Raw genomic sequence first — 24,801 nt, 5'->3', positions numbered from 1 at the left:
GAATATGCTCTCTGTTCAAACTGCTGCTGCAATCTGAAGCAAGCAGAAGGATCCCTGAGCACTGGGAAGGTTGCTCAGGTGCTGCTGTAGTCTCTGGGCTCCACCGGTGGGGATATGATTGCTGGTCTGGGGCCTGAAGCAGCTGCTTTCCTTCGGTTGCCGAGAGGTCAGGATTATGTTCCTTAATTTACCTTAGGTGTTAAGTGGTGTACCTTTCTGAGGTGAGCTGGATCTGGCTGTTTAGGCTCCCCGCAGCTTTTGCTCTGTGTCAAGGCCAAGGAGAAGCAGCGTAAGTGTGCAGGACTTGGGTCTTGATTAGGGATTATTGCACTGTTGGCCGTGGCTGGTGGGCAGGAGGAGAAGCTGAACTTGATGCCTCCATGGCTCATTCCCATCCTCTGCTGCTGACCCTGAAGGAAGGTACCCAGCTTAATCTTGCTTTATATCATCTGATATACTTAATTACCTTAGTGAAAATGTTCCTGTGGATGCCTACTAGAGTAATAGGTTTACTTCTTCTTTATTCCTACTTGTAATCCTTCAGTTTGTGCTCTTATTTGTAATGTAACACGTGTTCTTTTAAAATTGGGAGGAGCTGACATCAGTGGTTTGAAGAGCCAAATAAAAGATTTCTTATAACAGTAATCGGTCTGGCTGATTTCCCAGCAGCATCTCAACCTGCCGGGGTACAGAACAGCCAGAACCCAGGACAGAGTCTCTTGTTCCATATTTGGGTCTAATTTAATAATATTTTGTTGATTTGCAGTGCAAGTTTGATTCTGGGTTTTGACTGGTACCTTGGACTGTAGTTTTTTGTGATCTGGAAAACGTTATATTTGTTTCACATTATTATATCAGGAGGAGTTTAAATTTGTTAGCTTCTTTACCAAATAACCTGATGAATGTGAGAAGTAGCTTTAATGTGATTTCTCATTGATTATTTTCATATAAAAGTTCTGTGGTCTGAAGACTAATAAGTTTGTGCTCACTTGCCATCTTTTAAGTAGGTCTTAGTTTTAATCTTGTAGGTTTTTAAAATTGAATCAGCAGAAATTGCAAAAATTATGTTTATATTCACTTGCTATCTTGCTAATGGATCTCAGCTTTAATCTCTCTGATTTTCCAAATTGCTTTAGTAAAAATGATGTCACTAGGATCTGATTAAAGCGTTCAGTTTCGGCTTAGTTCTCTCCTAATATGTCAAATTTTCATATGCCAATGTGAAAAGTTCTAGCACATTAACCTCTTATTAGATCCTTATTTCTCAAAGTATTTTGAGAGCTTTGTGTTAAGTTCTTTTAATTAAAATCTTGGCTGCTAATAAAACATAGTTGTCAATTTCGTAGATAATTGCTGTGTTAATTTTGGAAGTTATAAATAAAATTGGAAAGTAAATTTGGTATCTTGTTATTACATGGCAAAAAAATAGCAGTTACAGTAGGGATGCTGTCTGCTAATTCACTTACCTCCTGGTAGCTAATCAGTGCTTTTATTCATGTCATGCATTTTGGCTGGATGAGCTCCAGCTTGATACGATAATGACTGGAAACAAGTAGGGTGGCGTGGTGGGTGCTGCTCCCGTGCTGTAAATCAGTGGTTAAAGAGACCAAAGTAAGGAGGTGGTTTGCTGGTGTCAGCTCCAGCCCTTTTCCCAGCCTTTCACGGATAGAAACAGTGCTGACACCTTTCCATCATCTGACACCTCCTCCTTTTCTGTGGCTTTGGATACCTTCTAGAAATAGACTGTGAGGTGTAGCTGACATGTGTGACTGAACCATGTGGACAGTGAGTCCTTTTCTCCCTTTTGAATTTTTCTGTGGAACAGGTATTTGTCCTCTAAACAAGAGGCAGATGATTAAATAAACCTTTAGGAAAAGCAGATGGGACTATGAATTTCTTTCTCTTATTCTTTAATTTTCTTGTTTAATTTCTTTATCCTTTTTCTTTTTCTTTGCAAGGAGCATTAATAAGAAAAAAGTTGACTGGAATGTGATTTTTTTTTTTTTTTTTGATACTGTTATACAACCCTAAATTTGAAGTGTAGTCTCAGATGAGTTAGTGGGTCTGTGTCTTATATTTTGACCGAACAACAAGGAAAAAGTGTAATTAGATCCTAAGTCAGAGTTAACTACCACACCAGGGCAGCTACAAGTCCCTCTCCTGCTGGACATGTGCAGGGCTCCTCAAACCACCTCCTTAAATCCTTCATCCTGAAATCGCATCTTCGTGGGTGGCTCCTGTGCTGCCAGTGGGCTCTGAGCACTGGTGCCAGGGTCCCCCCTTCCTAGAGGGAATTATAGGATCAAGGTTGGATAGTACTGCAGTATAACATGATACTATTTTAGGAACAACTCAGTTTTTCACAGAGGGAAAACCAGTGGTAGGTTGGCTGCTTAGAAGGGCTTTGTATGCAGCTGAGGCTGAAAAATGTGAGAATTTCCAGAAGAAATACGAGTTGTGTTTTGCATGCAGGGAGCAGCACCGTCCCTGACGTCCTAAAGTTTTGAAGTCCAATGCTCACCACCGCCTGGTGCCTTCAGCTGGATTTACTGTTATCAAAGCAGAAACTAATAAAACTCTGCCAAATCCCAAGAGAGACTTGAGGAGATTTCTAGGAGCGCTTGCCACATTTCATGTCTCCCACACAGTCGCTTTGGCGGAATGGTGCAGGCTAATAGCGTGTGCCTCGCTGCTGCTGCTGGGTTGATGCACGGCTGGCAAGTGCCTTTCTCACAGTCCCCTCCTGGGAACCATCAGCCTCCGTGTGCTGACTTGTTTAGCATTAACTTCAGCAGCCTCAGTGTTGCCCTGGAACTCTGTTTTTGCTTTCTTCGTCACCTTGAGTTGCCTCTCCATTAGCAAGCTGGATGAAGAGGATAACGATATAATGGGGTAAAATATTTCTAAATTGGTATTTCAGCTCTCCTAATAGGCTTGTAAGGGAGGGGTGGGCCCTGACACCTGCGGGAGTGTGTGGCAGAGAGGAGCACGGAGCGGGAGTAAGGTCAGGATGGACTAAAATGATTTAAGGGCATGCAATCAAAAGCAAATGATCATTTTGGGAGGTAAAAATCTAGCACTTAGGCTAGAAGTTAATGTCAGTTCTTGCAAGCTGTAACAATATCCTGCCCTCTATGAAGACTGCCACCGCTTAGCAAAGTGAGATGCTGAAACCATCCTGTAAGTGGCTGCTGGGGATGTCAGTGCAGTAAACATCAGTGAGGTCAGGCTGCTGACCTTCAAAAAGAGTTTTCCTTTCTGGAGGAGAAACTCCTGAAAATGCAGTCTGCTAACTAGGTTTTTGGTGTTTTATAGTGTGCAATGTCTATAATCTTATAAATGGTCTATTCCTGCTGCAGGCACAACGTAACTGTTTGCATCCAGTCTGCATGGGAGACTTGGATCAGGATGTTTTAAAATCTCTTATTTGGAAATTAAGTAGCAATGGTGGAAACTCTATGAAAAGAGTAAAGAAGAATTATTTGGGGGAAGGGAAAGATGATAATTTGTGTCCCAAAAGTGTGTGACTTGCTAACATTGTGCACAGTGTGAGATTCTACAGGTAATCAATTTTGAGAAGGTTTTATAACATGGCACGACTCACTACATGGCTGAGCTTAATGTAGTAATAGATCAGTGTTCTTTCTTTCAGGCAGTGGTGCTATTTAAGTAGAACATTCATTATATCATGATAACAGAGATCCTCGAAAAGCTAAATAATTGAAGGCAGATGCTGTAAAAGCAGTGAATACACATTACAGTTGCAAAGGCTTCTGTTGTGGAAAGCCACCTAATTGTATTCTGCTGCAATTAATAATCATCTTAATGGCTTTGCATATTTATGACAATATAAAAATAAATAAGACAATACATAGGCTAGGATAAAATTTGGGTTCATAAACTTTTATTGCTTGAAAAGTAATTAAGCATGCCTCTAATCACAGCATCATTTTTCATTGTGGATAGGTTTGGGTAGAATGAGAAAGTTTGGAAAAAGAAAATGTGACTGTTCAGTAATTTACTTTGCATGAGAGATCTCATATCACAGATATTAAAAATGAAGAATATGCTTGCTTCTCATTTGCCTGCCTGTTTTGACCTGGAATACCCTGAGTATGTGGAAGGACATCGACTCTCCTTCTTCCCCTGTGAGATGATGGGTGAAGTTTTTGGCTGCCATCTTTTTGTATAGAACAGGAGGCCCCAGTGAAAGATTAGAGAAGCTTCTCCTGGCCTCTAAACAAATACTAATAATATCTGAGATTTTGAGATTAAAATTTTTCTCTAGGGCATGCAAATATAAATTCAGGATAAGACCACAGGAAGTATTGCTTAAAGTTTTGGCCCAAGTGGAATTATTATCTTCCTACATCCATGCAACTAGAGATGAACTTGACTGGCTGAAGTTTCTCTTCAATCTGCACAGTAACCACTTACTCTCATTACAAATCCTTTTCCTCTTTACAGCCCTGTGCATTAGAAAATGTTCCTGCTCTGTTTTGACTTGACCTTTCATAGTCACTAAAAATCAATACACTTTAATGCATTTATTAAATAAGGAGGATTCTAGGAATTAACATGCAAGGTTCACTGCTGTAGCAAGAGGAGAAGGTAGAGTGGAATATTACTGCACAGCCAAGCCAGGCTCCAGTGGTTGCCACTTTCCTTCAGACCTGCATGTAATGACAGTTTTTCTTTAAGATGAACAAATAAATGAGTTCAGTAAAAGCTCCAGGTGTGGGGTGAATAACTTCAGCAGGAGAAGCAAGATGACTTTTGTCTGCCTTGTTGGCATTCAGAGAGTTCCTAAATTCCTAAACTGATTAGCTGTAGGGATATTGGTGGCTTCACTTGTGAAGATGGAACTAACTTGGATTCCTGAAGGTTCACTGACTGTAGAAAAGTCTTTTGTTTGAGCAAGCTGACTCAAAAGATTTTAGCATAAGCAGACCTCTCTCACTCATCTTTTGTAACCCCGAGTTAGTCTATCAGCTAATTCTCTGCTGCAGTCCCTGTTTCCGAGAAAAAACTGACATTTGTGACCTGATTTTTTTAAGTAATAAGATTTATGCAACCTTTGTGCTCAATTTAGTGTTCTATAGGATGTATATACTTACACATCCCTTCTAAGTTTAGCTGCCCCCATTTGTGCAAGTCTCTGATTTGCACGTACCTTCGGGGTTGCTGTTCTTTATCGTGCTGTCAGAGACTTGTGTGCATGTGATGTGCGTTTTTAGGTCCCTTGAAGGAGGAGTAAGAGGAAACTGAGCTTTTTTCTTACTATGTTCAAGTCTCTAGCTCCAAATATACACCTATTAGCTCATAACCTTTGAGTGGCCAGTGTAAATGTTGTTGATTTCAGCAGGTTGGCTGAGCTCAGTGTACCTGATACACCAACTTACTTGAAAGTACACCTACCCTGCCTACCTCAGCTAGTGATTTTGAACAGAAATTTAAGGCTTTTTAAAATTATTTTTAGCAGTTTATCAACCTATTCCTTATGAACTAAGGGATGTGGATGTTCTGGCACATCTCTCTAAGTGTCTGTCAAAAGGCTTTTTACGCTTCTTATTTATATGTGTGCTAATAAGGAGAGCATTGTCCTTGCATGTTTAAAGGCAGTAATTTTCTTACTGACACTTTCTAATGCATCTTTGAAAAGATTACAGGCTGATCCCCCACCCCTGACAAAACAAAAAGAAATGCTCAAGCCCAAAATCTGGGAATGACAAGCCACGTAAGGCATGGCCTGCTGCAACATATTAAAACAAGAGTAGACATATGAAGAGCTTTCTTTCAGTACATGACAACTCTCACTCGATGGTATCTTGATGTCTCAACGTGCATTCAGATCTCAGCATATTAAGAATGATTTAGAAGGAAGCAGTGTCAAAACACATTGATCAAGTGTTTGTGTTTCAAGATTTAATTATTGCCATATAAAGGAAACAATGCTTTGTGTAGGTTTAAAAAAAATAAATCCTATCACCAGAAGTAAGAACATAAATAAATTCTTATACTAAACAAATCAGAAGGGGAATTTTATAGCATTTTTGCTTTCTTGGGATATAATAATGTCTAATCTGCAATAACAGAAGAGCGATAGATATGCACACGGAGGTAGTTAGATGATCAGTAATTGATTGTTTTCTTCTCAAAGAACAAACTTGTATTGCAAAATGTGAGAGTGCTTTCCTTTTATGTGTCAGCATTGATTGTACATAAAACATGTGATAGAGGGTGTCTGGAAATGGTAATTAAAACTGTAGAGTTTCAAAAGTGAGCATTGATTATATTTCAGGGCCATACCTTTCAGTTAAAAGTTAAAGAGTAAACAACAGTAATTCAGCTAGAATGCTGTGAGGCATCAGGACCAGGAGCAGACTTGAAATGACGATTCAAGTCCTACCTTTGCAATTGTTCTAGTCAAAAGTAGAACATCGCAGGTTAATTACATTTAAGAGAGGAACTTCAATGGTGTCCTCCTTTTCAACTTCCACTAGCAACTTCTAAGTGATTAAAGCCCTTAATTAAGTACTCATTGCTTCCTGTGAAACGTGGCTTAGGTGTCTGTAGGGAACCCTCTAGTGCTGGCCTTGTCTGGTAGGCAGGGAGAGGGGATTGGGAGGGGGATGTGCTGCTCAAATGACAATAGTTGGCTTCAGATGTCATTCAGGTGAGGTATGTCAAATATATTTTTGAAAGCTTGAAATTATGTGGCTCAACCAGTCACAAAACCCATTGGTGTAGATCAGCAGGACTTCAGTAGAATTATGCCAATTTACACCATGTCAGAAAGTAGCAGTAATTTGGATGACTTCAGCTGCACTCTGCTAGAAGCAACACAAACTGTTTCAAAGAAGTCTTATGTTTTGTTGCTAATAGATTAGTTAAATAAAAATACATGTTAGCTTTGCCTTATTATGCACTTGTATAAGAGGGTAAAAAATAAATTGTCCTTGTGAGATGAACCAGTACTTTTATTGTGACACTTAAAGGAAAGTGACAAACCTATAAGTAGGTAAAAATTGAGAGTTCAAGTGTTTTCAGGAAGCACTTATGTGATTTAACTGCTGGTGGTGTTTGTTTCTGGGCATGGCGCTTTTGCTGCCTAAACCACATATGCTGCCAGAAAATCCCAAAGTGTGTTTTGGCTTTTGGGAGCATGCAGGCAAAAATAATGTCAGATGATTGTTAATACTGAATCACTGGATACCTGCCCTGATAAGTTTGCATCAGTAATTTAGAAGCTCAAATGGGGTCGTATCTAATTCCTAGCGTACTGCAGGCAAGTTCTGTTTTTGCAGAAAAGTGTACAAAGCAATTGAATTTTCACCACAAATGAAAATACTAACTGCCTTTGGAAGTGAGGTTATTAATAGTCCTTAAATTTATGTTTTGGCTGCTGGTAGTCCCTGCCTTGCCCAGGAAGAATGGACATTAGGCTATTTCACATCCATAAAATGGTTAGATTAACATTATGCACAGCATTAGATGATCAGAGAGGAAAAACAGGCTCTGTAGGGCTCATTTCCTCTCCATACATTTCTGCTTGTCCAACAGTGACACTTGCATTATTTGGAGTGACCTTGACTGTGAGGTGGTTTGGAGTGCTGAGAGTTTGCTGCAGAAAAGCTAAATCAGCTCAGTTAATATTCCTGTAGCAACAAAAATGAGCATGCGGGACGTGTGGTACTGGAGGTATTTTGGCCTGATTGCTCACAAACTGTGTTTGATCACTAGACAAGAAGACAGTGTCATGCCTGGAAATGGAGTGTGATGCCTTTAATGCAGTTATACCCCCTTCCTGTAATAGCAGCTGGGTGAGGAAAAAGTGTTTATCACCTCCACGATTGCATCAAGAGAGCAAATTCCAGTTCTGTAAAACTTGGTGACTGTGAGCAAGCTTCTCAAAACCTGTCTTGCTGCAGTCAGGGTTTTATTTATTACTAGAGGAACTCTAACATCTCAAATGCAACTGCTGTGTTTCATTATTAAACAGCAGAGTTTTCAGCTGGAGTTTTAAAGCTGGTGTTTTTAAGCCTGCAACCTCTCATCTGAAGGGCATAGGGAGAAGGGCTTCCTGCTTTCTGAGTTAGTATTTAATGCGTGGGAAATGTACATCCCAATTGAAGTTTGCCTTCAGAAGATTCTAATTAGGACAGAGTGATTTGATTTTTCAGAGGGTACCTTTTGGGTCTCCTGCAATAACAAGACAGCCACAAGGGTGATGCAGAGCAGGTATCACAGGTTACTGTCATCTTTGCGACTGTCAGAAGTGTTTTGGTGGAAAGCAAACCCATGCGTTTGAATAAATAAATATTTTTTACCTAATTTGTGGTTTTCATGCCGAAAAAAAACCTGTCGAGTTTGAGGTATAATGACTGACTTTTTTTTTGTTTGTTTGTTTGCAGTGGCATGAAAATTTTCAGAAAAACTGAGTGATGTTTTAAGCAACTTCCCTGCAGGATGCGGAGCCACTTAGGTATTATTTTCCATATAACTTTATACAAGAGAGCAGGAGTGAGGAGGCAGGAGAGCAAAGTGTAAAGTGGCCTCTCGGGGGGGGTAATGATATGGTATGCATTGCAGAGGAAAGCAGGCAAGTGTTTGAAATCGCTGCAGTTAGTCTAGGATGTGTGAATAAAGACAAGAATTACCCTGTCTCTGGTTTTCTGTCGCAACTGAAAGGCTATTGTGTTTGCTCACAGATAGTGATTTATTGGCTAACTCAGCTTTTCTGGTCCTGAATTCTGGGTGCAGAGGGGAGACTTTACAATTGATGGTTAAATTTCAGAGGGAGCTCCTGAACGGTCTCTGGAGAAGGATGAGTTCCCAGCTGTAAAGGCTCGTGCTTGGTTTGGTGCAGCAATGACCAAGGCTGAAACACGTTTCTGCCAGAAATGTCTGGACAGACTTACACAGACAGGAGTTTTGTCTTTACTCTCCTTTCCAGTAAGAAGATCAGCATGGCCAAGGTGGATGGAGCCCTGAGCAGCCTGGTCTAGTGAAAAGTGTCTCTGCCCACGGCAGGTGATTTGTAACCAGATGATCTTTATGGTCCCTGCTAACCCAAACCATTGTATGGTTCATATGATTCTATGTCTGTGGATTGTGGAAGGACCCATCTTCCTATTTTCCTGATTAACATTCGGAGGCACCTTGAACCTTCTTATCCCACCAGCTGTGCACCAAGAAGAGAGATTCAGGTCTTGAATCAGCCATGTAACCATGTAGGCAAACAATGCTTCAAAACCTAGAGCTGCTGAGAGATAAAGGTCTCCAGGCTTGTGCTGTGTGGCCACAGTGGGGTCCTCCATGTGGCACTGGGCTCTGGCTTCCTTTTCAGTTAAGTTTGTAAAAGCGAGGAAGGATTTCAAAGCCGAGCAGCAGATGTGAGCCTTTGCCCTTGGGAATTCATTGTTGCTGCCTGGCACTGAGATCCCCTGTGTCAGAAGAGGGGAATTTAGTGCAAGCTGTAGTAGGTAGAAACACAGAGGCTTTTTGTTTCTGTCTGAAGTCACCTCGTCGAGCTTTCGGGCTGGTATGTTGGCAGCTGAGCAAAAGGCTGTTTATTCTTCAGGACTCTATGCACAGTTTGGAATGGCTTCCAAATACAAATCAGTGGCTTGTTCCCCAAAAAGCGCGTCAGAAACTTTTATTGCATCTCTCAGTCGTTGCTCTTGCTTTTATGGGTTAGCTTGGAGGAGCCAGTGTGGTTAGAGCATCGTGTGTAATCTCCAGACAAGTTTTGCAGCTTTGCCAGTGGAACGCATATTTTCCTTATAAAGTTTTAAATTATTATCTGTATACTTGTGAAGACCTTTATTTAGCTAAGCCACTTGTCTGATCTTGAAAGTGGCAGAAGAGAATCCTGTTCCCTTCCCTTCTTGCTTTCCCTCTGTCCTCCAAATTGACATAAATAATGTCCTTTCTCCTTGGTCTCCTGAAAATGTAGGTCGCATTTCAATGAGAACTGTAAAATTGCAGGCAACTTCTGTTCCTCTCATATTTCCCTTTGCAAAACAATTTCATGTAATTGCATTTTCTGTCTGTGGGATTTGTTGAGCCTTGTAGGATGAAGTGCCTGCAATTCCTTCTGCTTCCCCTCCCCTGGAAATCCCTTGCACGCTTGGTGTGCCGTGTATCAGCTGTAGCAGATCCTCTCTCCCTGGTGGTGTTGGTAGCTCTCTTCAGCAGCCTGCTACTGCTCAAAGCTTTAAAATGATGAAAGAGGAGGATGAGGAGTAACAAACTGCTCTAACATTCCTTGCAGCGATGGAGTCACTCAAGTCAGGTGTGTTGTGGGGCACAGGCTTTGGAAGATGTAATTGTGTTATTGCTGCTGCTCTGATGGAGCCTCAGGGAGCCTGATGCAGAAACCAAGTTCCTTCTTTGCATTGGCCCCTTTTGATATCCTGTTCCCCAAGATCTGCGTTTTCCAAAGTCTCCAGCTTCCTTTGCTTTTCAAGTGTTCCTCAGCTTTGAGAGGAGCAAGGGGATGATCAGGGTTGTAAGACAGAACTGCCTGAATTTTCACACTTACCCAAAATGTTTTTTTTCTCTTTGCCTTTTAAGTCCCTTGTTTATGGAAATAGTTTTTCCTTGTAGTTTCCCTTTTCCTCTGGAAGATGAAACTGCAGATTAAGTAACGTCACCCATGGGTGCTCTTGTGATGGTTATTGGCTTCCTTTGAAATACTGAATTGTTCTCTGTTCCACAAACTGTAACGCTGGCAAATAGGGATGTGTGGATATAGATTTTTTACAATGGTGTCTATCTATTCAACCGCTCTTTGAGATGTTATTTTTTTTATTTTTTTAAATTCTTTACACGACCTTAAGACAAATGGTAGAATCTTTTCAGTGTGAAAAGAACCATGAACAAGGAGACGTTATTTGAGAGCAGCAAAATGTGAAGTGACTCTTCTGCTAAACTTTCTCAAAGCAGCTTTGTGACATAGGTCAGATCTGCTATTTTTTTTCAGCCATGAATATCCATCTGGGAGCAGCAGCAACATGTTAGCTTCATGTTAGCTTGAAGTCAGAATGCTAATTTTAAATTTAAAATCACTTTTAGTGTTTAAATTATGAATGTCTTTATTAGCTTACTAAATGGAACCTAGAAGAGCAAAACAAATTGCTGCTGTGGCATCATAAAAGAACTTGTTTCTAACTTGGTTAAAAGGAATTTCTGTGAAAATAACCTGCAAGGGGAAAAAAAAAGTTACATGGATGTTTCAGTAATTCACAGTGAATATGAATATAAAAACTGTGCTTGTCTAGTAGCACAGATTTCATTTTGTGGGAAAAGAAAATTGCAGATACTTTATGACAGAAATATGAATGTCAAGGAGAAAGAATTAATAAAATGGACTAGGGAATTCTTCATTCCAGGAATTGCTCTTTTCAAAGAAATTTTTTTGTTCATTTATGTTCTGCTGCTTTACCCTTTTCAAAGTGCCTGTGTGAGCTTTTGGGCTTTAACTCCTGGAAAAGATTACAACTCTTCTGCATAAAAAAATGCATCTGACTTATGGGAGTTTCTCATGGTAATGATTCCTTCTACTGAACAAGCTCTTGACATGTTTTTAAATAATTCATACAGATTAAATATGACTGTTTGGACAATTGTTTTTGCCCTAATTGAACAGTTGACTTAAGCTTGAAAATTCTTTCATTCTTCTCCATTTACTTTTGTCCCAGGTATGGACTTTCTGTTGTGCAGTTGTAAATTAGCACATTGCATCATGTTTCCAGATAAAAGTTCAAAGAAATTTCTTATGTCTGTGTGGTTTTCCAACAGAAAAAATTTGGATCGCTCTGAGATAGTATAAGGAAGAACAGAATATTTTATGGAATTTGGAATCACAAGTTACTTTTAAATATCTTTTAAAAAGCAGTTAGGAGAAAAAAATATTGAATTGTCTACTTAATGGAAATACCACTTTTGAATTAAACCACTTACTCTAGGCTTCCATGGCTAAATATGTGTATCACAAATGCAGTATTTTATTGTCCCCAAAAATTATGGGTGAGGGAGAAAATAAAAAATCTGTTCTACTCGACCCTGGCTAAGAGAATGTGTGTATGATCCCCAGCCTGCCTCTGGAAGGCTTTGTATTAATGGGGGCTTGAGGAAGAAAGTAATCAGTGGCTTAACCTTGAAAAAAACCCACTTGCCCTGAAAAAGAAAGCTCAGTAGATGCTATCAGCCACATTCCACTTAGAGCCTCTCCAGATGTTTGTGGAAATGGAAGTGGATTTAAGTGTCCTTAAGAAACAGTGTGGTTGATGAAATCAGCCAGATTCAGGGATGGGTGTGCATTGTTCTGCAGCCCATTAGTACACAGATTTCTTTCTTTCTTTTCTCACTCTCATTAAAACTTCTGAAATTAGTGGGAAGAAAGCGGCAACTTTTGTGTGAACTTCATTCCTTTGATGCTGCATAGAAACAGTTCTAAAGGTACTATATTTCAAGAGCGCAGTGTACAGGTTGGTCAACAGGGATTCTGAACTTGACAGAAACAAATGTGAATTATTTTTTTTTTCCTTGAATGTTGCAGTTTTGTTTCTGCTGATGTGGGCTCTGTCATAGCAATTGCTGTGGAGTAAATTATTACTAAATGTTAGGTGGTAGTGGTGATTATTTCAAAGATAAGGTAATCTAGAAGAGACAGCTTGCACAGGAAAAGCAGTCAGTCATATTAACAAAACTGGCAATAACTGCCACAAAACATCATCATCATTTTATACCGCTTCTGGTCATGCTGTTGAGCTAGATGAACTATGTCCTTGTTTGTGTTTCAGAGAAGAAATCTGAAATACAGGCACTTCAGGGAAAATGCAAGTGCCTTGATTTATTGATGTTATTTTATCAATTTTGCACAGGTTTTGCAGGGAGGAGGGAAGGAAGGAAGATTAGCAATTTCAGATGAAGACGGGCAGAAATGGTCACAAATGCCTGTCACACCCAAAAGCAGTAATCAAATTACTGCTGCGAAGCAAAATGATATAATTGATTATGAAACCTGAAATCAGTGCCTAGAGCACTAGGAAAGCTGGCAGTGTGAGCCAGTGTGTTTAAAAAGGAGAGGGGGTGCAAATGTATTAATATGCTTTTAAGGAGAAGGAATCTTCTGCAGGAGGACACGGTGTCAGTAATTTATGGGCACGAACAAAATGCTACATCAGTGATTTATGGTGTCAGGCAGGGCTAATAACGTGATTAGGGTTCAGAGTTTAATTTACTTCCCTCTTTAAAATTATCTGCTGTGAAGACTCATATGAGTTGTTTCAAATGGTGTGTGAGGACCCTTCTGGGTTAAACTGGATGAACAGTTTTAAAGCAGAGAGGCAATGGGCATTGCATGTTTCTTAGACATATGGTATCCATGAACAAGTCTTTTTTTCTTTTTTGTTCTTTTTTTTCCTTTTTTCCCATTTTTCTTTTTTTTCCTCCTTCTTTTTCTGTGTTTTTGTTTCTTTGTTTGTTTTTGTTTTTCTTAAAGGAAGAAACTATGTAACAGAAGTACTAGGAAACTGGGTGACTTCTATTCCCAGTACTCTCAATCTGTCACCAACTTTCCTTTTTTACATGCACCCCCATATAGCAAAATCACAATTTGTGTGGGACAAGAGCACTTTTCTTTTAGAACCTTAGCAGGACAGGAGACTTCATAATGCTGTTGCTGGTGTAGGGTTTTTACTGTCATTTGTATGTTAGAGAGCATCCCTCTCAATTGAGTTGAGACTGGTTTGAGTTGAATATCACTACTTAAGATACCAGTTGCTGACCAAACCAATTCCAGTCAGTAGGCACTTGCTCTAGGCCTTTTTCTTTATAATCTCTGGGTTCACATGCCTCTGAAGTCTCCGAAGTAATTGATATTAACATAATATTTTATCAGCAGCTATCAGTATGTGAAACCAAGCTCAGCAAAACCTAGAGGAGAACAAATCATAAAGTTCATGGACGACAGGTGAGATTGGGGTTAGCAACTGAAAACACCAATTCGGGTGCAAGCCATGGTTCTGCTGCTGCAGTCCCTCGTCTGGGGACAAGGCTGCTGGTCACTGTGCGTGGAGTGGCAGTGACTTGCAATTCCCTTAGGTCCCACCTCTCAGGGCAGAGCTAACAGGAGCAGGTCTGGTTCTGTCTGGGCTGGCACCAGTGAATGCCTTTGGGGACAGAGAGGAGGCAGAATATGGGCTGGTGGCAGGAGGTGTAGGAGGTTCTGACTCAATAACCTCCCTGGGAGCTTCTGGCTGCCTCACAGGGGAGTCCCTGTAGGTCTGTGGTTGGCTCACTGTGACTGGCACTGACACCCATCTCCTGGTACATGACCTGACACAGCTGATGTGTCTCATCACCTACACTGAAAAATAAGATATTTGACCATTAGGATGAAAATTAGGTCATTTAAAAATATTTACCTTTTTTTTTTTTATCTTAACCTATAAGAACTCTTCTGTTGGCACTGATTTTTAGTCATTTGACTATCTTAGTCTGAATAGGAAGAAAAAGAAAAAGGTGCTTGATTCTCAGTATCAAATGCCTTAGTTTCTTCTGGAAGATACCAAAACTAGAACTGCCTGTTGTTGTGACTGTCTTGGTATTCTCTGGGCTAACGTGAGCGATATTTGCATAGTTTGTCACAGTGGTGAAAGTATTGCTCGCATGAAGACCCCAGGAGTTAGACATGGCATCATTACACTAATTTATGGATGAGAAATGAGGCCTAGAGAAAACCCTAGTTTTCAGGGTTGAGGAAGCCAGAGTCTGCAAGAGGAGGGAACTAATTACCCCAGAAGCAAGGATAGTATAGGTAAAAAATGAGTTGTCTTACTGCTTCCTTCATTAGGAAATCTGTTTGCAGTCCCAAGCCCCAGTGACTCTGAGCATTTGCCACCCAGTTCTCTAAATCTGCTTTTTGAAAACAGTTTCTCTTCCCTGTTTGCCCTGCAGAGCTGCTGCTTTGCTATCTTGAGCATCCTCCTCTTTCTCAGTTTTCAATTAATCTTTCCCTGCTCATCTCAGTCTGTTCCTCTGGCTGGCACAGAGCTCTCCCGACAGCTCTCATCTGTGGGAGGGAAATGTGATTTAATGGAGAGGAAAGAGGAGCTGAGTGCTTATGCCTGTGAGCGATATTTGAGCTGCAGGTTTATTGCCATACACACCTCACCTTGCTTAAAGTCTGCTCCAGTACCTCCGGAGATCTCTTCCATCCCTTGCGGCTTTCTTCAAACTTTCCTGGACAAACTTCTTGGCTGCTTCGGCTGCCACAGGTAAAACTTTCGGCAGATGCAGTGCTCTTGCTCTTGCTCTGACCTTCAGTGTCGCTCCCACAGCTCGGGAGAAATACCATACAAACTCAATGCAATTTTCCATGGCTGCTGAAGTCACTGTAGGCAAAGTGTCACATTAATGGAGGAGCCACGGGGGATTCTGATTGTGCTGTTGCTTCTGATTGTCACACTGGCTGAAAGATAAGTTATGCTTGGGCTAGTCTGGCCGTATCTCCCCGTGCATTTCGCTTGGGTATAAAATAATCCACACCTAGACGCTTTTCTATTATCAAAATGCTTTAGGTGAGTTTGGGCTTAAAGGCTTTCTGTGTGAGATTGGTCTAGGAGAGTCATTTGTGAGGCAGGAACCTTACTGGGAGCAGGAGGGGGAATTGAGGCTGTAAAGGGAGAGGATTTTAGAAGATAGGGGGGACTGAGGTGGGAACTGGATATCGGGCAGGAAATTCTTGCTGGGAGTCTGAGAGGGAAGGTATTTCAAGAATGGGTTTGTATGGAAGTTGAAGTACTGGTTGGATGTCTGGTGAGAACAGTGGACATCTGCTGGCAAATGGAGAGGTTGGACCCTCGTATTACAGCAAGAAAATGGTTGAGCTTTGTGTGAAGGAGAAAAAAAAAAAAAAAGAAAGTATAATGATTCTTCTGATCTAAATGCTTGGTTTGAACACAGCCAGAGTGATTGCAACTTTCAAAGAGCATTTTTCCCAAGACGAAGTTTCAGCTGGCATAAAAGCTAGCATTTGACATCTTTTTCATATAATGATTACATTAACAAAAGCAGACCTCGCTGTTGGCTGCTTTTGTAAAACAACTCCAGCGCAGTTCTTCATTCTCTTAACTCCTGTGTGTGACTTGAAGTCAGCTCAAAACTCCTGCTGGAATGCAAGCAGGTCAGCTCCTCTGACGCAGTTAAGAGTGTTAGAAAGTGCTCCACATGGCTTGACAAAGGCTCTTTGCAATTGTTCATTTCTGTTGCAGCGGGCAGTTTTAATACACTGATGTTTGCTGCACTGCCGCGTTTAATGTTCTTATTCCACTGCCACTGAGAGAAATATCACTCAGCTCTGGCAGCTCAGGCTATTGACCTGAGATGCTGCTGTATGGTCTGTAAAGCCCACAGTTATTAGGAGTTCCTTCATAATTAATGGTATTTTAATTGTTGTTGCAAATACCGACTTCAGCTGCTTGAGGGTTAAATGTTCTTACAGCGGTGAAAATGGACCTCACAGTCCAGAAGGTGCTGGCCAGAGTCTGTGTGCTGAACTGTCACGGTGTTTCTGGTGTCCTGAGGCAAGAATGGCTTTCCTCAGACCGCTGTTTGATTTCAAAGCTGTCTTATTGTTCTCATTTTCTCTAAAGTGACGAAACAAAGACTTACCTGTGCTTTCCATTTCCCTCATGGGATGCTCCCACAGAGAATTAAACCTCACACCTCTATGGGAAGTCTCTGTCACCTCTTAAGGCTAAAATTCCCAACTTTTCTCCAGTACTTACAGCATCTGATGGAAAGCCTGTTAAAAACAAACATCTAGGGAGTGTTTTTTGTCATTTAAATAACCATCCTGATTTCTTCTGTCTCTTAGAAGAGTGCAAGGGGTAGGGCAGGACTGTATAGAGAAGGAGCTAATCTGTATTTTAAGCCATTCCACCAACACAGCTTGATGGGGTGTGTAAGGGGGAGGAGATTTCTAAATAGGAAACTTGTGATGTGAGGAATCCTAGGAGCCATGAGGATTGTGTAAATGTTTTCTCTTTAAAGCAGAAATAGCCTGCTTTCTCTACTGAGAAAAATCACTTTGCTTATGAGAGAGCACAGTTTATCAACTGTGATGACTGGCGATGAAGCAAAGGGAATAGACTGTCATTTTGTAGACTAAAAAAAAAACCCCAAAGGAACATTTCTGTACTGTTTTGATTTATTTTTATAATCATGTTATCTTTATCTTGTTGCCACCATTCAGACACAGCTGACTAGAGGTGTAGGGAAGCACAAAAATTTTGCAAAGAGTATAAATAGGAGAACGAGCATTTGTTTCATTACTGTGAGTGTAGTCTGGATAGGTGAGAAAAAGGAATGTGAGATAAGTGCTAGACATCAGCTTCGTTATAATTTACATTTTATTAATAAATATTCTTGGAAATGACATTTTCCTTAGCACCTTATTGTAAACTGCTGCTGAGGCTATGGAGGTCATATTTCCTACTGGTATAAATCAGTGTAGCTGAATTAGAAGCATGATGATTTTCCACGAGCCTTGGAAGCTGCTCCAGTTGGACAAGGAAAAGTTATCTCTCTTTGTCAGACTGAATTGCAGAACTGGGCCTTGCTCCATTCTGCATATCACTGTGACAGATAACAGGCCTTTAATTTAGTGGAAAAAGGCATCTGAATATCCACAGCTCCAAATTAAGGCCAGGCAAATTAAAATTGAAAGATAGAGGCTCTGCTGGATAGTGGAAGACTAAACTGCTGTTGACGTTCTCAGATCATGACAGAATGACTTTGAGAGACCTGAGGTTGGACTGAAGGTCTGAGCTTAATACTGGGGGGACTGTGGGAAACTGGCTGGTGTGACTGATCAGATTAAATCATGGTTTGATGGTTTGTTCTGGCCTTAAAAATCTCTGATATCCAGTGCAAGATATCACGCTGCTGCTGGTGTAATATTCCAAACCCTTTGACAAGCAGGGGATCTAGGATGGTTTATGCAGCCCTTTAAAAAATGTAATTCCACACTGTTAAAGGAATCTTGGTTTTGTGAAAAAAGGTGTTGTATTTGCACTAAAGCTAAATGGAGGGGTTTTAATGTATGAGGTATGGAAAATACAAAAGCAAAGCATCGCCTGGCTGTAAAAGGGGATGTTGATGAGTTGATGTTCTTTCCTGTAGCTGATATTTGTTTGGGATGGCCAGAAGTGCCTATGGCAACTGCTCCTGCCTGTGCAGGAGACTGGGGGCATTGCTGGGTGTGTACTCAACATACTGTTTGCTTGAAGATACCATTTTGAATGACTGATCTTGGCTTTTTTTCTGAAGAACTCTAAATTTTTCTCACAGGTAGCTCAGTAACAAAGTGCCCTGATTGGCTGCTGAGCACCTGGAGCCAGGAGGGTTAGTAGAAGCTTAAAGGGTAAAAATTGTATTTATTGAAGATTAATGCTGAAGGCTACTGTCTCTCCTACTTCAGTAAGAATCCAATTTTTTTTCCTTTTTTTTTAGTATTGATGTGCTTTTCAGCTGTGCTGATTTGATAATTTTCAAGTGGTGTAGAAAAGAGTATCTTGGTAGGGTTTTATATGAAACTGTAGTACCCTTACTTGTGTACCTGGACTGAAAATCCAGCTTTCCTGCAGTCCTGGGCAAAACTCACAAAATTCACCAGAATTTTACACAGGGTCTACTATTACCTGTTCTTTGTACTCCTTGTGCTGGCTGACCCCTCACCAGGAGAATATATGTCTGGGAAGGGACCTCCTGGGTCATTAGGTCCATTTTCCTGCCATCATAAGCAATCATATCACATGAGCCCTTTCATTATCTGATCAAACTCCATTTCAGAAGTACAAACACTTTTGGCTCCCACTACTTCTACTGGAAGACTGGTATGGAACCTCATTGTCTGATGTCCAGCAGGTATTTACTCACAGCTGGTTTGCAACCCCTTGTTTTTATGCCAGCACTGTCCTTCAGTGCAAATAGGCTTTTGCCCCCTGAGTGTTTGCTTATCTGGTGTACCCAGAAACAGAAGTTAAACACTTCCCAACCCCTCTTTGTGCAGGACAGCAACGATCATCCTCTTAGTCCTTTCCACCCACTCCAGAGATAAAAATCAAATTACCCACATGAGAAATTCTTCTCAGTGATTGCTAATACTCTAAAGAGAAAAAGGCAGAGGGAACTTTAGGTGATGGCTAAACTGAGAATCTTTTAAGCTTCTGTTTTATGGTCTTTGTAAAGAATGTTTTTTGTTTCCTTGAAGCTGTGGCTGCTGATAACTTTCAGCAATATGAAGGCTATGGGCTTTTTTTTTTTTTTTTTTTTTTTCATCCTAGAGGTTCCTTAAGGAAAAAGTCAAAGAGGTGAGAATTGGGAAAGTATTTGTCATGTACCACAAATAACTTGTGGAAAATACTGGTGGTGTTATTGTAGTCCTTGTGGCAGACGTGTTCCTTGTGAAAAGGGTTTTTAGTGTGTTGGTGTGATCCAAAACAATCTGTGCTCTCACTTTATCACCTCTGTTCAAGAATATATGACTTCAATGAAGGAAGCTGTGCTGCAGATATGCTGTAGCTGCATATTTCTTCTGGTCAATGAGAAGTCAAATTTCAAACCATTCTTTGCCAGGCAGGTGATGATAGCTTTAAATTTAAAGAAAATGATGAAATGAGTGAACAATTTAGGACGTGGCAAAGCAGTTGGAAAAGAGATGACAGAGTGAGGGGATAACGGTGTAGATCTGCTGATCGCAAGATGGAAAAAACTAATAGGGGATACTGTTTATTTTCCTTTGTAGTAGAAGAATCACAAAGCATAATATAGAAACTTCAAATGACTTAAACACATAGAGAAGGGCGTTATTCTCTACACAGAAGCTGGTTCTAGATGTCTCCATGCAGGATACTCTTATAGCTGGAAGTTTCTGTGGGTTCAAGTCCTGGGTGCAGGGAAAAGCCTTTGTGGTTCTCATGTGCAGAGACAACCTCTGCTGGCTCAGGAAGCCCTTGGGCCACAAGTTGGGATTGTTTTGGAAGAGTATGGTGTTAGTATCCTGCTCTCTTTGTCCCAGGTCAAACAGTAGTTGTTTTAGTTCAATGATTTATGTCGATTTATTTGGCTTGTCAGATCTAGCTTCTCAAAATTGGTGGGTTTTTACATATTGTATGTTCTTGTCTGTCTTGTGAAGGTTTCATCTTTACAACAACTAGTAAATATAAGGGTGATTATGTTGATCAATATGTCCATTTAAATGCTGCTGTGTGATGTGTTGTCTAATGTGCAAGTTGACCCTCATCTTTTCAACTGGAAACTTCGATAACGAAGAAATCCAAGCCTTTCTTACTGAGAAGTCATAAAAGGTTTTATGGGAAAAACTACTGGAAAAATTAGATAAAGAGCCCTGAAAACATGGAGAGGGGAAGAAGTATTACATTTTGTATTTAAGCTCAAGCCTCTATGTTTGATCGCAGGAAGATGTTTGAAAAAAGCTGTACCGGAGCTCTGAAGGATTCTTCAACCTCCTGATAGGAGCTCTGGGAACTGGGCTGTAAACTCCTTGAAGCCCGAACAGATGTTTTGGTATATAGCTTCAAAGCTTCGAAAGGCTGTTTTCCCCACATGCCTTTCTATGTGAGGAGACTTTTAAGAGCTGCTGAATAAATTTTATTATCTTTTCTGCAAAAGCGCCATCCACATGGAAGAGGGAGGCTTTGAGCAGTCCTGGGCTCAGAAGTGAGACAATAACCACGTAATGCAGCTCCAATTGAACAAAAACGGAATGGAAACGAGATAGGTGTGTGTCAGCCTGTTGAGGACCCAGAGGGGTGAGACTTTTGAGATGCTTCAATAGCTTTCTCATGAAGATAAGTAAACACAAGGGAGCTATATTGGCTTCAGCTTTGCCACATTAGATAGAAGAATTCCTAATGTTGGGGAAGAACATAAGATGAATAAGAACCCAGGTGTTAGTGATATTGTTTCATGTGTGTTTAGGAATGAATCTGACGGCCATGAGAGCGACTTGAGAACCTACAGAGATTTGGATGAAAAAATGTTAGGAAAAGGCAGTAAATTTAGCTTATCCTTCATCCTTTCACCCTCTTCTCACACACTGGCTGGGTGTGTGTTGGTGCTGTACGAATGCCCAGGAAACTGTAATCCCTGCTACAAGAACTTACCAGATTTTGAGAAGTGGAAATAAGGGACTGAGATGTAAGAAATGAGATCCAATTCAGTTGAATTACAATGTTTCCAACTTGGAAGCCTCATGTGCTTTTCAACACCTATCGTCTTGTGTTGCTAGGACAGGCAAAAATAGTGCACTCTTGTGTTATCACAGGTTCATTAGCAGTTCTGAATAGTTTTATAGTTTCTGTGAAAAACCCTCAAATTCAGCTAATTTTCTTATTAAAGATGTGTCAATATTTGTCTGCAGCCAGGAGCAGGCCAAATCATTCTTGGAGTGCTCCATGCAAGAGCCTCCTTCCATTTCCCTTGTTGCAATTTGGAGTATTTTCTCCTCTGTTTAGGCTTCTGTTTGCCTTGTGGCATTGCAGTGAGCTGAGAGTGGAAAAAAACTTAAACATTTTTATCATAAAGATTTTTCAGTTTAAGGATCTGAACCAATAGTGAAAATACTACTTTTTTTTTCCCCCCAAAGGGGAATGCAGCCTTCAATCACAGAACTGGTAGAAACTCTGGCCCATTTTTAAACTAAGGTAGGATGGAGTTTATTTTTAAGGTCAAGATCTACTTATAAGTAATAGCACTTCCTGTGGGGAAAAACAGTAACCCAATTTGTGAAAGTTATTTTATTTGATGGTCAAATAAACTTGATAGCACATCAGGAACAGGGTACCTGGCTGTGATGTGACACACAGAACAGCATTTAGGCAGAAGGCTTTGTCTTTCCTATGAATGTATTGATGGATTTTCATGTGGATGTTTGACTTCGGAAATCATAACTTTGGTATTCTTTAAGACAAATGAAACTGTGGGCTAAAAGAGCAGTCCTAAACCAGCTTCAAAAAATATAGGGAATGTGGCAGCAGGAGGGTCTGCTCAGGGAAGATGATAACCCTTCCCGTTGCCAGAACCTCTTTAGCAGCTACTTTGCTTTGGTGGGTTTATCTGGCAGAAGGAAGATGACAGGGCTGCCAGCCTGCCTAATGATCTTCATCTAACATTTACCTTATTGAGAGGGGAATAATTCTGTTAAATTAACATCCTAGCATATTTGCTGTCCAGCTAGTTGATGAATTAAATAGCCTGAACGAAACGTTTTACGACTCGTTTATCCGTAAAAACGGCTGAGTTTTTCCACGTAAAAAGGGAATGACTTTTTGGTGCTTGTGTGTTGCAATGCCCCTAATACCCCTTGTCTGTAAAAATATATTTATATATATAGAGAATAACTTTACCGCAGCTGGGTGTGTTTGGGAAGCAGAGTGGCACACAGGCAGATCCTGCTCTTGGAGCGGCCCCGGCTTGGCCGCACGGCGTGTGCCTCCTGCTCGGAGGAAGCGCAGAGCGTTAACGACGGGCTACGAGCCTGTGACACTTGGATCGCTCGATCAATCAAATGTGGCACCTCGTGCCAGCCCAGCCAGCTGTCCTCTTCCATCACTGTCCGAAAGTGCCGCACCAAAGGCCACAGGTGCCAGCTGCCATCCTCAAATAACCACCGGGCCTGCCCCGGGATGGGTGTATTTAGGGAGCCTGTTTAGATTGGATTTTCTGTCTTGACAGTCCCTTTTGAGTTTCAGTTCAGAAAAGGAGAATAAACAAATTATAGCCTAATAATAAAGCAGCACATCTATAACAAGAAATCCAAGCCTAGGGCTTTACCCCTTGTGAGACACCACCATAAGTGGCTGTGACAGCAGGAGATGTTGCTGAGGATGTACTTGACTTGTGCTTGGTTCTGACTGAAACTTGTAACTTCACAGTGATAACCTCACAGTGAAGTCTGTGGTTTCTGAGTCCACCAACCCACTGAGAATTTATGACGCTTCTGTTGATGTTTATTGGGTGTGCCAAAGAGGACAAGAAGAGGAAGACTCAGTTTCGTGAGAAAATACATTATGAACATGCTCATTAGGATGTTCCTTAAGCAAATTTGCTTTTTTTCAGTCATTTCCAGTGTGAGAGAGAACTGCCCAGTAAGCAGATGTGGAGAGTGTGGCTTTGAGTCAGGCTTTTACAATAGAAACCTGTGTTTCAAGGCAAAAAAAAAAGTTCTTGTTGCTGCTTTATCCCCCAGACTACAGTTGGTGTACAGACACACAGCTGATGATTTAAACTGTTTTCACAAGGGGAGTCCACTGGTGTTCTGGGTACAGTGGTTCTGAGTGTAGCAGTTTGCCCTCATAAGTCTGTATCATATTTTCCTCTGCTATTACCATCACCAGATCCTTGTCCTCACTTGATGCTTTCTAGGTTGCTCATTCCTATTCTCCAGCATGTATGAGTTTTCTATTATTTGCTTGCTGAATGCAATCACTTGCAGTTTCCCACGTTGAAAAAAATGAAGTTCTTTGAAAAAAACTATAATGGAACATCCTCAGGTTGAAACGGGCCCTGAGCACAGCTGATGGCATAGGGACTTTAATTTACTAAACGTCAGTGGTTTGATGGCAATTCAACATGACTGGTGATTGCCTGCATCGTGTTACTGCTGGGGTTGAAAGGGCTGTTTACCTTTGGAAGACAGAAAGCTCATCTGAGCAACACACAGAGCAATTTTCCATGACCTGCTAATAATTTTTTTCCTCAAAAAAACTCTCCAGTTGCTGAGGGACACAAACCCCTAGAGAAAAGAAACTTGTCTTTGCACATATGTGTGTTTATATATCTGTTCCAGTAGATCAGACCAGAAAAGTGGTGCTTGGGGCTAAATTTGCAAAAGAACACTTTATATCAGCAGTTTTCTTTGCTGCAAAATCCTTCTTAATTTGACCAGTGGAAGACATTTCCTTTTCAAGAGATTTCTCTCACATTTATCACCCCAGCTTGACACAGCACTGAAATATTTCTCTATATTTCTGATGTTTGTTATGAAACTACTTAGAAGTGTGAGTGGCCCTATACAAGTTACAGAGCAATGGTTGAAAAAGAGAAAAAGCCATCTGGTTCTCATTAATTTGCCAAAATGATCAAAACATTTTTCTAAGAGAGACCATGCACGTAGGGAAGGTAGAGGCAGGGGCTCTTCCATTTATGCTAACAGCTCAGTGCAAGTGGATGCAAACTCACCTGCCTAAGAATGATCACATTTCTAAAAATGAATTTGGGGTCCAAGGTCCTGAGATAACATCAGACTTGATGGTCTTTTATCCTTAAACTGCATTGCAGGCAGTGGCGTGTCGGCTTCCTCCCACTGCCAGGTGAGTGATTATGGAGGGAATATTTTGTGCGTGTGTTAAAAAGGCAGCTCGGATCTTGCGTAGCATTTGAAGAAAGAAGTTAATAATTGAAAAATAGAGATTTTTAGAGGGATACATCTACAAGTAGAGCAGCTGAAGCTGAGGCATGCATACAGTGCATTTGGGTCAGCAGCCCCTGGTTTGCAGGCTCAGTAGCTTTGCACGAATTTCTGTATTTCTGGCGTGCTGCCTTCCTCTGAACATTTGGCCTTTAGGCCTTGTCTTCTGGGCTTTTGTGTGTACAGAGCAAAAGTTTGTTGAAATACTGGTGCATTTGCTCTCACTGGCAGCCTGAGCAGTTCCAGGCTTGTCCAGCCTTCCGTGGCCCAGCAGTGCTGGGGCAGGTTCACGGACA

At 40.9% G+C, this 24,801-nt stretch overlaps 1 protein-coding gene across 4 annotated transcripts in view; it reads left to right on the top strand.

Moving 5' to 3' along the window:
• The window catches only part of SGCD (sarcoglycan delta), a 317,255-nt gene that overhangs the window by 46,171 nt on the left and 246,283 nt on the right, over nucleotides 1-24,801 (top strand). Inside the window, exon 1 of one of the 4 annotated variants that reach the window (XM_027885571.1) lies at nucleotides 211-420. The exons of 2 other annotated variants lie outside the window; for them this stretch is intronic. The gene's annotated coding sequence lies outside the window, so the exon portion shown is untranslated. Of the gene's footprint in view, nucleotides 1-210; nucleotides 421-8,439; nucleotides 8,486-24,801 lie in introns of those variants that run through there. One more of the 4 variants, XM_027885574.1, reaches the window with a different exon arrangement.

This window comes from Empidonax traillii, unplaced genomic scaffold, assembly GCF_003031625.1.
Source record: "Empidonax traillii isolate 1590-97213 ecotype Southwest subspecies unplaced genomic scaffold, ASM303162v1 scaffold168:size1726349, whole genome shotgun sequence".
Taxonomy (NCBI): Eukaryota; Metazoa; Chordata; class Aves; order Passeriformes; family Tyrannidae; genus Empidonax; species Empidonax traillii.
This window is presented reverse-complemented; position numbering and strand designations above follow the sequence as displayed.